At 39.8% G+C, this 16,306-nt stretch overlaps 1 long non-coding RNA gene across 1 annotated transcript; it reads left to right on the top strand.

The window, feature by feature from the left end:
- Positions 1-1,150: 1,150 nt before the first annotated feature.
- Positions 1,151-15,953, top strand: LOC108882978 (uncharacterized). The gene is made up of 3 exons (XR_001960857.2): positions 1,151-1,246; positions 2,087-2,186; positions 15,825-15,953. It is a non-coding gene; the product is annotated as an uncharacterized LOC108882978 (long non-coding RNA).
- The last annotated feature ends 353 nt before the right edge of the window (positions 15,954-16,306 follow it).

Here is a 16,306-nt window from a genome sequence, read left to right as displayed (position 1 = left end):
ATATTGCAAACTTTGATAGATTAATCATTATTGTATTCTTACAATGCTCCTGGTTTGCTTTTTACAAGTACAGACACAGCCGGAGCGGGCAATAAAATAAACAAGATAATAAGGTTAGGAAGCGTTGGATTCTGTCCCTGATATGACGTGATCTCTACATAAGGGGAATCCATTGTGTGGGTCCCCATTGCTCCAATTTCTTCTGCTCACGTCTATCGTGTTTTATGGCAATAATTGTAGTCATCTTCCAGTGACTTTGAGAATTCAATAAAATGCTCTCCCCAACTATTCTAGTATCCTGGGGCACAGCATCTATTAACCATGTACACTTTTATAAATGCAGTAGTCAAAGAAGCAAGTTAGTTGTTAGCAATGGTATACCTATGTAATTTTAACAGCATGCTTTCCTTCCAATATTCCAATATGGCGGTGTTTTGATTTTGACTGTTGCATCTTGGGATTGCGTGATGTCAATTATAGCACAGCTCTACAGATAATACCTAACACTTCCTCTCTCCTTTATTCCTCTTTGTTGTAAAAAGCTGGCTTGGTCTCTCTGCACCTTAGTCAGCGTCATGTACTGAAGTTTATAACTGTACATCTCTGAATTTTACATTTTAGCATCTGTCACCAATTCCTCTGTAATGCGAAATAATATCAGGTAAAAAGGTGTGTACATGACAAACCTGTATCAAAATTAGAATTGAGTGGGTGGGCTACACTTATGTTGCTTTGTATCTGGATGTGTAAATAATTACCTGTGTACTAACAAGTTCACCATATTAACTTTATAAGGTAATGATATGTCAGTATGTCAGATTTGCAGCTTGTTGCCATTGCCACAAAGTGTCTAGAAACTTTTATTGTTATTGGCATTTTCAATGTCACTCTCATGTGGTTCAGGCTATTGATGAGCAATGTAAAGATATGACTAAAGTATATAGAAACTGGGAACAAAAACATAGTTTGCCTGTGTACTGTGGTCTCATTAATGACATGTTGCTAACCTTTTCTCATTCCCATCATTAATCACACCACCTGCTAGTGGGTTGTTGCCTCACATTACTATTACAACCACCCGTGTTTTTGCTGTTTTGTCTTTGTGTGCAACTCAGTGAGAAACTGACAAATTTATTGTTATTCATTATAGCTGGTCGGCAGCATTTCCTCCCTCTCTCTCATGTGTCTCCTCATCGGTGATGTCCAGCTGGTTGTCACGTGATGTGGGAAAGCAACCTAAGAGATGGTATGCTCTCTCAGATCATTTGTCTTAATTAAATTTTAATTAAATGTGGCTCTCTGTACTATTGTGTCTTGCAGCTCATGAATGAAACATTGTGCTTTGTGGCATTACTCACACAGTGCTCCATACATTGTTCATGATATCCAGCTGCAACAAATGCTAAAGCAAGTTCAAATGTATAAGGGCTTAATCAATACCTTTTGAAAATACTGCTGGCTGTATTTAATTAATCTTTTGAAATAAAAGGATGTTTGGTTTTTAGGACTGTTGTATTGTGGAATTAATGAATTATGTATGTCGAAAAATACTGTATGTGTTCTCTCCCAGACTTAAACCACTCTTGTTGCCTCAAATGTATAACAAAGGGTCACAGATCAAGAGTAAAGCAACATTTATGTATTAAGTATCCTGGGACAGACTGGTAGGGACTAATTTAATAGAGAGCCAGTGTCTTGACTTTAGCTTCAGGCTAGCTAGTTCCACTAGCTTCTGTGATGCAATGTAATCTCTCTATGAGCATTTCGTTTATCTGAAAAACATAACGGTATTCCTGAGATTTACTGCGCACATTCTTGATAAATAAACTTCATTATGGCACTTACTATTAACAGATAAGAGCTTTGTGCTTTTAACAAAATTAAATGACAGTTAATTTGTTAGCATACAAAAAAGAGACAAACAAAAACAAAACCTAAAAAAATTTACCAGCTTTGCAGCACAGGTAGTCATTTGGTTTCATTCATATCTATGATTTCCATTACCCCTGTGTTCTAATGTTCTCTTTCCTACCTCGTAATCTCTACTGTCTAAAGAACGTCTTCTTCTTTCGGCCTGTTATCACAGACATGTCTGAACCAGCCGTGCCCCGCTGCTCACTCGTGGACTAAGGTTTCCTACTTCAGGAACAGCAGCAGTTACTTCCAGTTAACCTGTCCGTTGTGCGGTAAGGCTTTAACTTTTGTCTCTGTTGTGACTGCAGATATACCAGATTTATCAAGCAACAGTAACGTGTTAGACATCAACCAAAAAAGGTCTCTGAAATATTTTATGTGTACAATGATGTGATATGATGAAATAAAATGATGAAATAAGGCAGAGCAGGGGACACACATTTCCTCCATGGTGTCTGTTATCATCAGGATATCACTCCATGTAAAACTGAGTTTTACTATGAGCACTCAGCATGGTCAAAATAGAGACTGTAATTAATTTTTTTAGCCATTTTAACCCGTTGCTAGTACTGTTTCATTAGTAAAGGTTTGCTATAATTATTATTCACCCCATTCGGCCAATTTATGACTGCACAGGTGTTAGTTGTAGCTATCTTGCAACATGCGCTGATGGTGTGTAACTTTGTGCAGAGTGGCAGTGTTGTACGTGAAAGGCGAGAACTCACCATACTTGAGTTCACTCTGTTATTTCCTCCAGACTCTCTCCTTTTTCCAATTGTATCTCTAATGTCATGACTTGGATTCCTACAGCCTCAGGAAAAGCACAATTTTTTTTGCTCATAGTGTTAATTTGTTTAATCTAACAACTCTCATAGTCTGTTCCTCACCTTAGTTTGCATCACATTAAGTAAAATTTTATCTGTTTGCACCCAGTCAGTAATAACGTGGTGAGCAGGTGTGCCTTTAACTTTGCTTCATATGTATATAAATGCACCTTAAGAGTCATCTTAAACCTTAGCAAGCAGAAACTGTGGCAGGTGCTGTTGCTATGGATACCAGCAGTTAAGCAGGTTTCTGGGGAACTTCACTGGGAGATGTTCATACATGCAGGGTGTAGAAAACAAAACAAAGACTGACAGTTTGTGAGGAGGTTATTGTGAGGATCACTAAAATAATGTGTAGAAAACGTTCAAGACAGAAAACCTCTGTGTTAGCTGAGAGTGCATTCACACGTTAGTATCTAGTGATCTGGCCGTAGGTAGTGGATAGTTTTCAGAAGTGACTGAACTGTTTTTGTCTCAGTGTGTGGGTTAGTGACAGTTGATAAAAGTGTCTGATTTATAGCTTTTGATGGAAAATGCATCATGTTGTTATGGTTGTGACATTTCAGAAAAAAATCACAAGCAGGTGTGTAGAGTCTCTTGTCATGATCGTGTGTGGCTGATAAATGAAATGTTTTACATCCTGTACTGACACAGTTTGTTATTATTGAAGCTTGGCCTGTACATACTACAGGCACCAGTTTTTGAACTAATGGAAGTTAGTTTATGATTAATCAATAATCAATTAATCATTGACACCCCTAGTAGATATATACCTACCAGTAAGTTGCCTCATTTCTAAATGCTGAAAATATCTATATAGTTTATTTAAAGCAGCGATTCAACTGTAGAAACAGAACAGTGTTTGACAAGTCCTGTTGTACAATTTAATCAGACAGTATTATCTGTGACCATTATATAATATTTAAGATTTTAATTTCTTCATATAACCTATTCAGCTATTTTACATGACAAATTACAGATGTTTATGGACCAACACTCACACACTCTCAGCCATAGTTTTACATTCATCGATGTAACCCAAGATGATGAATTCTGAGATGGAAGAACTTTTATGAGCTGCACATTACAGGTGAGGGTCATTAGGGATGATTAAGGGTGATCTAATGAGTTTAATCCCCACCTTTTGTCTAATATTGGGCTATTACCTTCCTCCTAGCTTTTTAATGTTCTTGCCTTAGAGCCTTTAACACAAATTAGCTAAACTTAACCTGACCTCAATATCTTTGAGTTCTTGCTTTAATTTGCAGGTGACAGACCATCACTGAATAACTGCACAGTAGCTTCTAGATGGTCCACAGCACCTTTATATGCTTGTAAAATGCACACATTATGTCTACAGTTTGGTCAGACGTTGTAGATATTATTAGCACAGCAGTTCAAGTGTTTAACCCACATTTAATCATTTATGGACTGTATTTTTAGGCATTTGTTTCTCTAAGAACATTTTAGAGCTTACTTGGAGATATTCTCTGGAGTGTGAAAGAGTTGTTAGTACTGCTGAACCAACTGGAACTCAACATACTTGTTTTAATTGTTTTAATTTAATTGATTGTTTGTTTTATTTTAAACTTTTACGTCACTTTTTAAGTAAACTAGATGGACATCAGACATCGTGTTAAGCAGTTTATAGACTATGGACTATGTATTTCTGTTACAGACTGACTTGGGCTCACGATCATGTAAATTATACTTTTCAACAAAATTAGTAGACTGGAAGTATCATTGTTTACAGGTTATATTTACTGAATGGAAATATGCAACAGAAATTTCATCATTTACAGCTTAAATCACATAGACCTCATATTTTACGGTGGCGTCGTCACTTGTTGAAATGACATGTTGCCAGGTTTGTGTCCTTGGTTGCAAATAATCAACATTTCAATTGTGCTGCTGAAGAACACTCAGTTGTTATGAATTACTTGAAAATCTAACCGAAAATTTTGGAAACTGGGATTACTGTGCATGACATCTCCACTCCCTACTGATGCTGCTGTCATGTTTTTTTGGACATTGACTCAAATGAGATGAAACCAAATGGCAGCTTTCATGTCTGTCCTCTGAGTTTCTTGGCAAATGATGAACTGTGTGGAGATTCTCCCTTTAAAGTGCATCAGTTGTGTCTGAGCATTTTCTCATGCACAGTGGCTGCGGACTAGAGAACCTCAGGAGGAGACCCCCAGTTCCTTCATTTCATTTACTTTCAGGAAGGGTGAAGGGTAAAGCCACTGGAATGATGAAACGCGGTTACCCAACTCTCATTGTTTTTAAGGGGCGCCTGTATGCGTTCACATTTCTCTTTAACTCTGAGCGCAGGGGGAAATTATAATTAATCTGTTAATGACAGTCGGGGCTGTCATAAGCTCAGGGAGTGTATAATAAATTGCTGTAATAAAAATTAAGATTGCATGCATCATTGAGGCCTTCAGAGGGTTTGTTTAATGTAGTTACAAAAATGGTAGCAGCTGATGTGGCGTCCACTGCTCTACCAGGAGAACGCTAATTTCTGAGTGACACTTAACCTGCTGTAGCTCAACCACGGCTGAGGGAGGTGAGGGGAAACCTAATGAGTTTTTCCTGCGTCCCATTTTGAGAACCACTGAACTGGATGGCCTGGTTTGTTTCCGAAAGGCAAAAAAATAAGAACTTGCATTGTTCATGGGAAATTAATTACACCCTCTGAAAATCTACCCAATTCCAAATTCAAGTAAAAGAATTCATTATGGTCAGCTGCCCTGGACAGTGAATGATTGGTCATCGTTTCTGAGGGCAAAAACTTTAGACAAATCACCACATGCTCTGAAAAGTCATGCGAGGGTTAAAGGTTGAGTTGTTCACTTGTTCCTCTCCCCCTTAACTGGAACATGAAAGATGCTGGGTTGTCTGTAACATGTGCTCTGAAGGGGCTCGATGTAGTTACAGCAGCAGAAGACTTCCTCTGCTTTGATGAGAGACAAAGCTTCCTCTGTGGTGCAGGGTCCCATTAGAGGAGAGCCCTCGACTTCTGCCCCGAATGAACAAAAGAACAAATCTGGACCGTCGTCGCACATTAGTGGATTATGATTTCAGCTGATGTACTCCTAGTGTTAGAAACGGCCAACAAAGCCACTCCTTCAAGCATCTTTTTTTGGATACCCATTTTTCTGCATGGTCTCCACTTCAACTGTGAGCTGCTGCCGTACAGAACCAAGGCTGACTGACTGGTTTCCTGTCTAGTCACCGTGGCTGTGTCACCTCCTTTGGCCCTTTCAACCAGAAATATTTGTCAAGGAGGAGACTTGGAACCTTATCTTTGGTTGTGTTGTTTGGGACACAAGGGGCCCTCGTTTGGGGTTTAGCCTGCGGGCAAGCTGGTATATTGCACTTGTAGCCTGACACCAGTTGACACAGCATAGTTGCCCAGGTCACCCTACAAAAACATTGCTCTCTCTCTGGATGAAGCCAACGAACAATGGAGATATTTTTGTTGACAGACAGCCCATGGTGCTCTAACTGAGACTAAGCTCACTTGGCTGGATTTTGTGGTGAACTTTAAAGCAATAACATCCTTCCTGTTCTGCTGGTCAACTTAGAAAAAGTCCTGTTCTGTTAGTGTCAGTGTCAGGTCGCATTGTCTCATCACTGGAGCTCAATTACTCCACAGAGCTAATAGAATGGGTTAGTAAAAGTTACAGTATAACATTGGGTCAAGGTCAATTTTGTTTCTTCTATAGAAAAAGCATCAATCAATCACCTAAAACTTTCAAAAGCATGAATTTGATTTAGAATATACGTTACAGTTGAAGCCTGGGCTTTCAAAGCTGTAACCAGAAGTCTGTGGCTGAAACATAAAGCTTGTGAGCTGAGTCTAATAGGGCCTCAGTGGAAGCTAGAGTGTAGCAGCAGATCCTCCACTGTGATTCATCTCTATTGTTTTGCTGGTTTGTTACCTTTCTCTCAAAGTGCCTATTGCTCCCGTGGCTCCCACAACAATTATCGCCTGCTTGTCTCTCAGCTTGTCTGATTACACCATGTTGTTGTTGTTGTCTCAGCTTCTTCGCCACCATCCTCCTCATCTTTGTATTTAGCTTTACCTTTGTGCCGTATCATTCATATACTATATAAACTTGTTATGCATCACCTAGCAGCCATGAAAGATAATTATAGACCAAAAGGAGCAATGGGCTTAATTTTCCAAATTAAGTGAAACTTAATAATACTTGCTTAAATCCTGGCAGTGATTAATGGCTGGCAGAGGACTGGGCAAAAATGTTATGTACATCCAGGTTAGCTGCTTTGCATGGTAGATAAACAAAACATTATTTTTCGGAACATTATTAGATATAAAAAGAAACATTAACCACCACTACAGGGAGGAAAATTACGATGAGGACAGAAAAGAATACAGAGACATTACATGTTGTAGTTCCAGTGTTACTGAAACATTTCCTTCAAAGCACATAAGAGAAACAAATAGGCATTGTACAGTATATGTAACACCAAAGCAGCAAGCACCACCCCAATGGACCATCCACTTTTTCATACATTTAGGGAAAATATAATCATTCTTTTTAATTACTGCACCTAGGCACTCTATTAAAATTCTAATTCACCTCATCCACCTCGATTGATCTGTTCACAGTGGGTGGCTGTGGTGAAATGCACTGTATAATATTCATGCTGGTACGCCTTGGTTGTGCTGTGTGTCAGAAGCCATCTTGCAGCGAATCCCTCACCCACCTTGGAGCGCAGCCTGTGGAACTGATGAGGTGAAGAGCATTGCTCTGCAGCTCCATGCTAGTAATCACGGGACTGAAGAAACACATACATCATCTGCCACACAGGTTGGCATGGCGAGTGAAAAGCCTTCACATCACGTAAGATGTTGGACAAATGATGGCCATACATGTGTTTGTCTCCTCACAGATGGCTGTGCATCTTCAGTCAGGAAAAAGCTGAGCCTGGCACTTATTCCCCTCCCCCAATCCACTCCTCTTGCTCCCTCTTCCTCTCTGCCTCCATCAGTCTTTTGTAGCACGTCCCCTTTTTTTCGCCTCTCCTCTGCAGGAGGTTTGATATTGGCAACACAGTTAGTGCCCTCCACGGAAATAACAGTGGAAAAAATGACATAAATTATTTGCCAATTGTTTGACACATGCAGGGCATTGTCCTTGCTATAATCATCAGCACTCTGTCACCTGAAGGTATGAACGGTGCCACTGCTGCTTTGTGTCTCTCTGCTAAGCCTCTTGGGCTGTTGCTCTCTTCAGTAAAAAGTATATGACACACGTTTCCTCAAAACATCAACCAGGGAGGATGGTGGAATGTATCATATCATGATTTTAAAATGTAGCACTTCTGCATTGGCCTTTGCAGATGTGTGAAAAACAGCAGGCCATTCCAGTATTGCGGCAAAAATGAGAAACGTACAGTGGTGGTTACTTGCTGGCTGACATATCTTTTCAAGGAGCAGCCAAGTTACACTGCTTGAAGTTACGCTTGTGGAAATGCCACCATCTCACTGTAATTGAAGTCCTGGTAAATATTTAATATCATGAACTCATGAGAAGCAGCAGGGAGAGATAACCAACAGACCACAGGTTATGTTAAAATAATCCTGTTTTAATGGCACTGGGTTGGACAAGCGGACTCCTCTTCTCCTCTGCTTTAAGCTTTGAAATTGCCATAAATAATAATAATAATAAATGTAACAGCAATCATAAAGCTATTTTAATCTAAATTCTAACATACTGGATCTCATGGTCGACTGACTGCAAGGGAGAATTACTAACTGTAGCATCAGAGTCTGTATCTTCTCTTGTGGAATTATGAATTAAAAGATTAGACAGATAATACCAACAATAGGGCAAAAAATGCTTCTAAAAAGCCATTAGAGAGAAGCTAAAATCACAGCAGACACTGCTGAATCTATCCAGGCCTGCTCAACAGTTCGCAATCATCAGTGAATGGCATCAGACATATAAACAGAGTTTTCCAGTTATATTTCCCCAGGCAAGGAAATTATACCCAGCAGTCTATGCAATTCCATTAACAGTGGTGGCTGCATGCGTGTGAGAGAGCAAGCAGCAGACTCTAAGAGAAAACAATGTTAGTTTATGTGCCTGAGTGTTTGGTTTATTTTCAGAGAGTTTGCCAACGTCAGTATGAAACACATTTTAGTTAGCCCATGTAAAGACTATTGTTATTTAATTGCGGATGGAGATGCATTGCAGTTGGTATGTAGCATCCATAGAAAACAAGAGCATCTCCAAGTGGCTCAGGCACATTGCTTGCACAGTACAGAACATATTATAGTGCATGAATATGAGATATAGTGCTGGATCAATACCTGATTTAGCTAGATGAAGAATGATGTGCGGCCCAGAACAGGAAAATACAACAAGAGACGAAAACGGTCCCTCCTCATGAAAAATGCTCATTATCAATGGGGGAGGTGTTTTGTCTAGATGTAATGAGATACTGTCATGCTGTGGTACAGTGCAGAACAAGCAGAGCCACCCCTATGCAGCCTGTACCATTCTATAATGTCCTTGCCCTTGATCAGTTCCCGCTGCCTTCAATTGCACTGAAACCCATTATAAATTAATCACCTCGTCTTGCAATTTGCATAAAACACACACAGCACCATTTCCATTCACCTCTATCTATGAACTGGATTAGGAGAAACTGCATTAAATGGCACATTAAAGAAGAGGAAGCCGATCTGTAGTGAAAGGCAGTAATTCGGTGACAATGGCAGTGGAGCAATTCCTCTGTGCAGTATAATTAATGTATGCCTTGCAACCATACATGGGGAACAGCTCAGTGCATTTGGGAACAGAGAGAGGAATTTCTCCCCTGAGTCCTCCAGCTTTCTGTAATTTCTTCAGCATAATACAGTATGGTTTTGCTGCCATATATTTTTTGTCTTGACAAATGTCTGTATACAGAATTACACAGAGATTTCAAGGAATTTACAGGTCTTACCTTCAATGTTTATTTTGGCTGCACAAGGCAGTGAGATGTGCACCTGCTTACTCAAATTATAACAGATTTGCCCCGGAGTGAGGAGGTAATCAGCTATCTGAAAACGCCTAGCGATTACTCAGACGACGAGGAGCCAGTCACGACAATAAACTTAACTGAAAGACTGAAGATTGATCACAGAGTTCTTATTTAGACAAACACGACTTTGAGAAAAAGGCAATTCATCTGATCTGTCGTGGTGTATTTTCCCTGTGAATCAGCAAAAATAGAGAGGCCATCCCTGACTTCGATCAAAAAAAAGAGCATAAATCATGTAATTACTTTGTCAAAACAACATCTGATCTTTGCACACACACTTTTGTTTACCTATAAAGAAGTACTTTCATCTATATGCTCTGTTTAGATGTTCCTAATTAATCTAGTTTTCACACTCACCACACGCTCTCTGAATTATAAGCAGACCGTGAACTTTGCAAACAAATAATCTGTTGCATTTATGAATGTTAAAGCCATTTGTTGATGTGGAATTACAGTTTAATGCAGTATCTGCACAGTGTAGCATTTCTATTTTGTCTTTTTAATGTTTTACTGTAGTTCTAAATTGCATTTCTCCAATAGCTAATTTCTCTGTCATAAAACAATAAAAAAAACTTTAGGGCAACGTATTGGGGAAAAAAATGAGAAAAGTACATGCAGTTCAATTATGAAATGGTCTGGCTGGGTAATGGACATGAGGCTTGTAGAGCTGCCTGCCCAACAATCTAGTTTGGCAGTGAGGAGCCCATATTAACAACACAACAGTAGTTATTCTCCCAGTGCTTTCCTAAATGTCACAGTTTGCATTTGTCAGATTGCAATGTATCACTTAGAGGGGGGTGATGGGAAACCCTCCAAGAGTAACCTTGAATGGCAGCCAATCGGCACGGGACCAATGGCCTCCCATTCCTCTGCTTCACTGCACTGCACTGGTGCTGCGCTCTACAGTATATTTAAACACATGCCGACACCCAAGAGGAGGAGAAATAGCACCTGACCTCTTGAAACTGATACCCTCGCAAGCAAGGGAGAGGGGAAATTGTTTAATGAAGATGGATCACGGTGATGGCTTTACATTTCATTTCTTAACAGCGGGCATACGGCTTTATTACAGCCAGTCCTCACCTTTGTCCTCTCTCTCTCAGACGAGGCACTCAGGAGGCTCTGTGTACTCACTTTAGTTTTGGCTTTAGTGCCTTTTTTGGGAGGTATGTGTGTGTGTGTGTGGTGTCTGTTGCCTCCTGAATGTAAAAATCAGCCTGCGTCGTAGAACTTGCTTAGCTGGCTAGTCAACAGGGAAATGTTGACAATTCAGCCCAAGTCCATGTGGCCACATTCTTCCTGGTCTAGCTGCTCTGTGAGGTCTCCTGTGAAATGATGTCCTCTATCAGCACTGAATGTCACAAGCCCTACACCATTATTGCAGAACAGGATCCCCACAGACTACAGAAGGAAAGGGATTCAACATTTCTTTTGTACCTTATTTGAATTGTTTCCTCCCCCCATATACTGGAGGTAAAAAGATTCCATTCCAGCATTTAGCATTTTAATCCAGAAGCAGAGCGCTATTGATGGAGAGAAACAGTGATTGTTTTGGTTAGAGTAGAAGTATGCTTTAAACCAACTGGTTTATACGACATGTTGTCCGACCACATCAGAAGACAAAGTTCATCACAGATAGGGTGTCGAGATGATTTGATTAAACATGGGGATAATGTCTGAAACATTCAGACATTTATAGTGTTACAATCAATTGTAGCCAGAAAGTGAGGTATGGTGAATTGTCAGGTCAACAAAATGTGGGACTGCTGTTCATTTCCCCTTTCTTGCAAATAGTTGGTTTCTCAACCATGACCATGATTGTTATTTTAACCTGCAGCAAGATGTTTTACTAACCATAACAAAGAAGTTATCTTAACCCGAACCATAATCTTTCCCTAACCTTAACAAGCCAGTTTGTGACTAAACCTAACCAAAATTTTCCCACCATGGAACAGATTTATATAGTCATCTGTAACAGTTTTGGAGGGCACAAACAAATGATGTTGCCTTCAGATCAGAAAGGACTCGTTAGTTTAACCATCTGACAAATACAACAGTTGGAGCAAATTAATGTTTTTATATTCTATTAGATTTGCTTTGATGTCATATTTTCTCTTTTTCTTCACATCATAAGATGAACACTGATTCACATACATTAAAAAAAACTGTATATTAAACCACATAATCAGTAAGCATTTGCTGCACAATCACATATAACAAACACATAGCTGCAGTCAATTACATCTCTTGCTTCCACGGTCAGTGTTTGACCTACATAGGTAAATGTGTCCTAACACACACTTGCTGGGTGGATTACATCAGATCCTGATGCAACATTACCCCCTGTCTACTGAGGATCTTTAGGAGCAAAGAGGCACTGTAATTTATTCAGTCTAGCCTGTGAGGCTTAGGTGGAAGTTGTCTTTGTGTACAATGTCATCTGCTTGTATCTGTGACTAGACAACTAGAGCTGAATGAACTCAAATCTTCTTGAGTCGTCACACACACTGTGTCAACAAGTTCAACCACTCCAAAAAGGGTCATGTAAAAGGAACCAGCTGGATTATGCTATAAATAACAGCAGCTTTGCAGTGACTGGTATGTGTTTAGGACCAGCTAAGGCTCATTCTAACCATGTGCCAAGTATTCTCCCAAACAGGCTTACCACAATGAAAAGTGTTTTAAACCATATTGCATATTAAACCTATAACCTACCTACCAATTTAATCATTCTGCAAGTATGGCAGTAAGCTAAATCATGCATGTGGTCTGCTCATTTGCATACAGGACAGTCTGTGCATGTCTGAGATGGGGCAGAGTCTGCACCTCTGAACCCAGGACCAAAGGCTAAGGGTTCAAATGAACAACAGGGCCCTCGGGCAGAAAATCTGAACTCTTCTCACCTTAGATGACAAAACTTAAGTGCATCAGCAGTGCAGAATTTTGCTGAAACTCAGCAATCCACTAGTTGTATTGAATATTTTTACATCACAGAGAGATATTAATCCACTTATGGCACCAAACATTCTGTGGATTTAAGGCTGTGCTGCAACAAATTCAATTTAGCACCACAGGTAATTCATTTTTGTCCAGCATATGGAGATGTAGATAGACATGGAGGTATGGTAGTCCCTTATACAATATCTAGTGAATTTTAAATGAAACTTGTGGAATGGAAGTTTCAGTCAACAAAAAACTCTGAACTTGCTCTGGTCATGAACCAAGGGGAGCATTTGTCTGATATAACAAAGATATATGAGTCTTGCAGTACACAGCTCGCTAGTCTTAATTAGGTAGCGACCATCAAATGGGAATTGTATCATCACATTGGTAAGTGTACCACAACATGCTCTCCCCTAACCTTATACATTTATGAATCTCAGTATTAACGGGGACATAGAATACTTAGAGAAATAATTAATGCCGGACTAAATTGAGTTTGAAAAGCCCGTGGTTTACCGTGTCATTGGTGCACACTATCAGCCAATTGCAGTGGCTGAGGGATTGGGAGGGTCAATGTGTAATGTCCATGCGATGAGTAGTGCTGCTTTACGACTTCCATTTGCTCCAGTATGGGCAGCCTTCCCACTGGTCCTCACTAATGACGCTTCTCTAATGCTGCATGGAAGAGCAGAGGAGGGTAATGTAAGTGGAGATAGGGGAGCCACTTGGGTAAAAATTAAAACACGATAATTGATAATATTTCAATGTAGCTGAACGGAATTGCTCCATATCATGTTCAAGAGGATTATCAATGAATAATTAATAAAACATTAACATATTTCATAATTGAAAGATATGGGCATTGGATGTTGAGCTGCAGATTGATGGAGGTAATGGCCAAAGTACAGTATGAAACTACAAATGCTGACCATGAAAATAATACTATAATTATCAACAGTTTAAGTGAAAGCTTTACTCACATGTACAGTAACTCTCCTGCAGTAACAAACTGGCTTGGTTTTATTTGCTGCTTTTGTGAATTAAAGGTATCAGTGCTATGAATTGTTCTGATGTTAAAAGATGCTCACAGACCTGTCTGTTTCTCCACATCTTCCTCAGTGGCTTGTGATGGGACAGCTGCAGCTCCTGAGTGCTCACGTCGCACACACTGATCCCCTCATACATACATAATGCCCTACTCTATATCTTTTATAGTGTCTGTAACATGCACCCTTTTTAACCTCCATGCCATTAGCAATATACTTAGGTGTGCTGTTTTGTGGGTGCCCTGCAAATGACGGTAATGGGTTAATCAGTGGTAGGAGAAGTATTATTTATTTTACTTGAGTAACAGTAGTAATATACACTTCACAAATATTTCATTACAAGTAAAATTACATTACAGTACAAAGTAAACAGTATCAAAAGTAAAAGTACCCATTATGCAGATTGCCCCAGTCACTGTCTTATATTATTGCTTAAATTATATTATTTGAATATTAGTATTGATACATATACATGTAAGCACAGTTTTAATGTTGTAGGTGGTCAGGTTGGAGCTAGTTTTTATTACTGTATATAAATTAATTTTAACAAGAAGCCAGTTTTGCCAGTGTGAGGTGTGGCTGTTTTTCTCTGTTTTATATTATTTTAAACTTAATATCTTTGGGTTGTAGACTTTTGGTTAGACAAAAAAATAAGTACAAATACAGAGATGAGTCAATAAATGAATCAATAATAGAAAATATCCATTAGTTGCAGAGAGATTTTCATTTTTTTATTTTTAACTATAGCAGTAAGATAAATGTAGTGGAATACAAAGTAAAGTATTTTGAATTATAAAATCATGTACCTCAGATTTGTATTTAAAGTTCAAAATTTTACCACGGGGGTGAACAGTCATCCAGACTTGGCAATAAATGAAGTGGAGGAGTCAAACCACAGTGTCATGGCTCCATAGGTTTTGATGGTGTTGTGTCTGAAAGTAAAATAACTGCAGGAAGTGAGCGACCTGGCTAAATCATGCCAGTCTCAGGGAGCAAGGGCAGCAGACAGGAGCTGGACTATTCGCTCGCGACGCCTATAAGTGTGTTTCCTTTGCCGTGCCCCTTCTGATCCAGCTGTCCCTTATATCAAAGATGCTCTGTTTATGTTTGGAAATCAATTGATATTGTGCATGATGGATGAGCTGTTGGCAGACCTGCCCTCTCTTTGGAGTGGAGTCAGAGGTGGCCAGATTTAATGGATAGCTTGTCGGCTTCGAAACTAAATGTGCAACTATACTGCAACATAAAATATACAGCTGCTGGAAGGTGGTGTTAGCTTACTGATCTGTCATGATATTTACAGTGAATATGAACACTATGGGTTGTGTGACATAGTCTCTTCTTCAACTCAGACTACTCTCAGAAGAAAAATATTTCATATCTTGTACAATTTTTTGTCTAGAATCTGCACATATTAGGTTTAAACGCAAAAACAGAAGTAAATATGTTTTGGAAGACACAGTGTGACTTGAAGCACAGAGGAGCATCATTCTCCACATGTTGTAAATGCTGTCACATGCACTTCACAAACATTTCCTTATTAGACAATTAAGTTTAAGGCATATAATAGGTCGGTTATTAGGCGCTGGAGTGCTTTTTAATGGAGCTGCTGGTGTTTCTGCTGTCAGATAGTCTGTGACGTATGTAAGACAGATAGGTGGCCTAGATTAGATAAAGCTGTGTGTGTGTCTTCTCAGTCTTATACAAATAGGAGAGCCCAGCAATAGCCATACTCTGAACGTACACTTTCATCCTGGTGCTTTTTCTTGCCTCCAGCGATGGGAGTGGATGACCTTTTACTGTCAACTTCTAACATGACAAATTACAGAGGCTGGATGACCGTGTTTTTTAGGAATGCAAGAGTTCACTGCCTGGTCAGGCCGCTAGCAGGGCAGCGGACCCCTACAATAGAGACAGATGTATTAATTGATAGATAATAGTCATAGATATATTGACTGGGGGCTCCATATTTTGAGGCCAGAAATGTGATAGCCAAGGAAGCCTTTAAAAGGGTTTCTCTACTCCCTCCCCACAGGGGCCGCCTGAGCGGTACAGAGCTGCACAGAAACTAGATCATGTACCCAACATCAGAGCAGATGACTCCTGAGATGAACCTCCACAGTGATTCCAGTGGCTTTGTCTGAAAATAAAGACAAAATTAGGTGCAACCATCTCTGCTGTGCTGCTTGTGTGTGCGAGTTTTTTCCATAATGGGCTTGTGGTGAAAGCTAAGAGGGTGTGTGTGACATGTCTTGGCGAGTGATCCAGAGGTGGCTCACATGGTCTGCTCTGTTGTGTGATGTCAGTGCCCTGTTTAATTGGAGATCAGCTGGGCCAAATGCAGCAAGAGCTTTGCTTTCTGACCTCACCGGGCCGATCTGTGCCATCCACTCAGCCCACTCTCTTGCAACCACATCAGTCACCGGCCTGTCAGTTTGCACAAACAGCCAGTAAGTATTTACTCTACTGATTACGTGTGCTGCACTGATCTGCCAAGGACTGGTCTCATAAGATGCA

This window comes from Lates calcarifer, linkage group LG1 (genome assembly GCF_001640805.2).
Source record: "Lates calcarifer isolate ASB-BC8 linkage group LG1, TLL_Latcal_v3, whole genome shotgun sequence".
Classification (NCBI taxonomy): Eukaryota; Metazoa; Chordata; class Actinopteri; family Centropomidae; genus Lates; species Lates calcarifer.
This window is presented reverse-complemented; position numbering and strand designations above follow the sequence as displayed.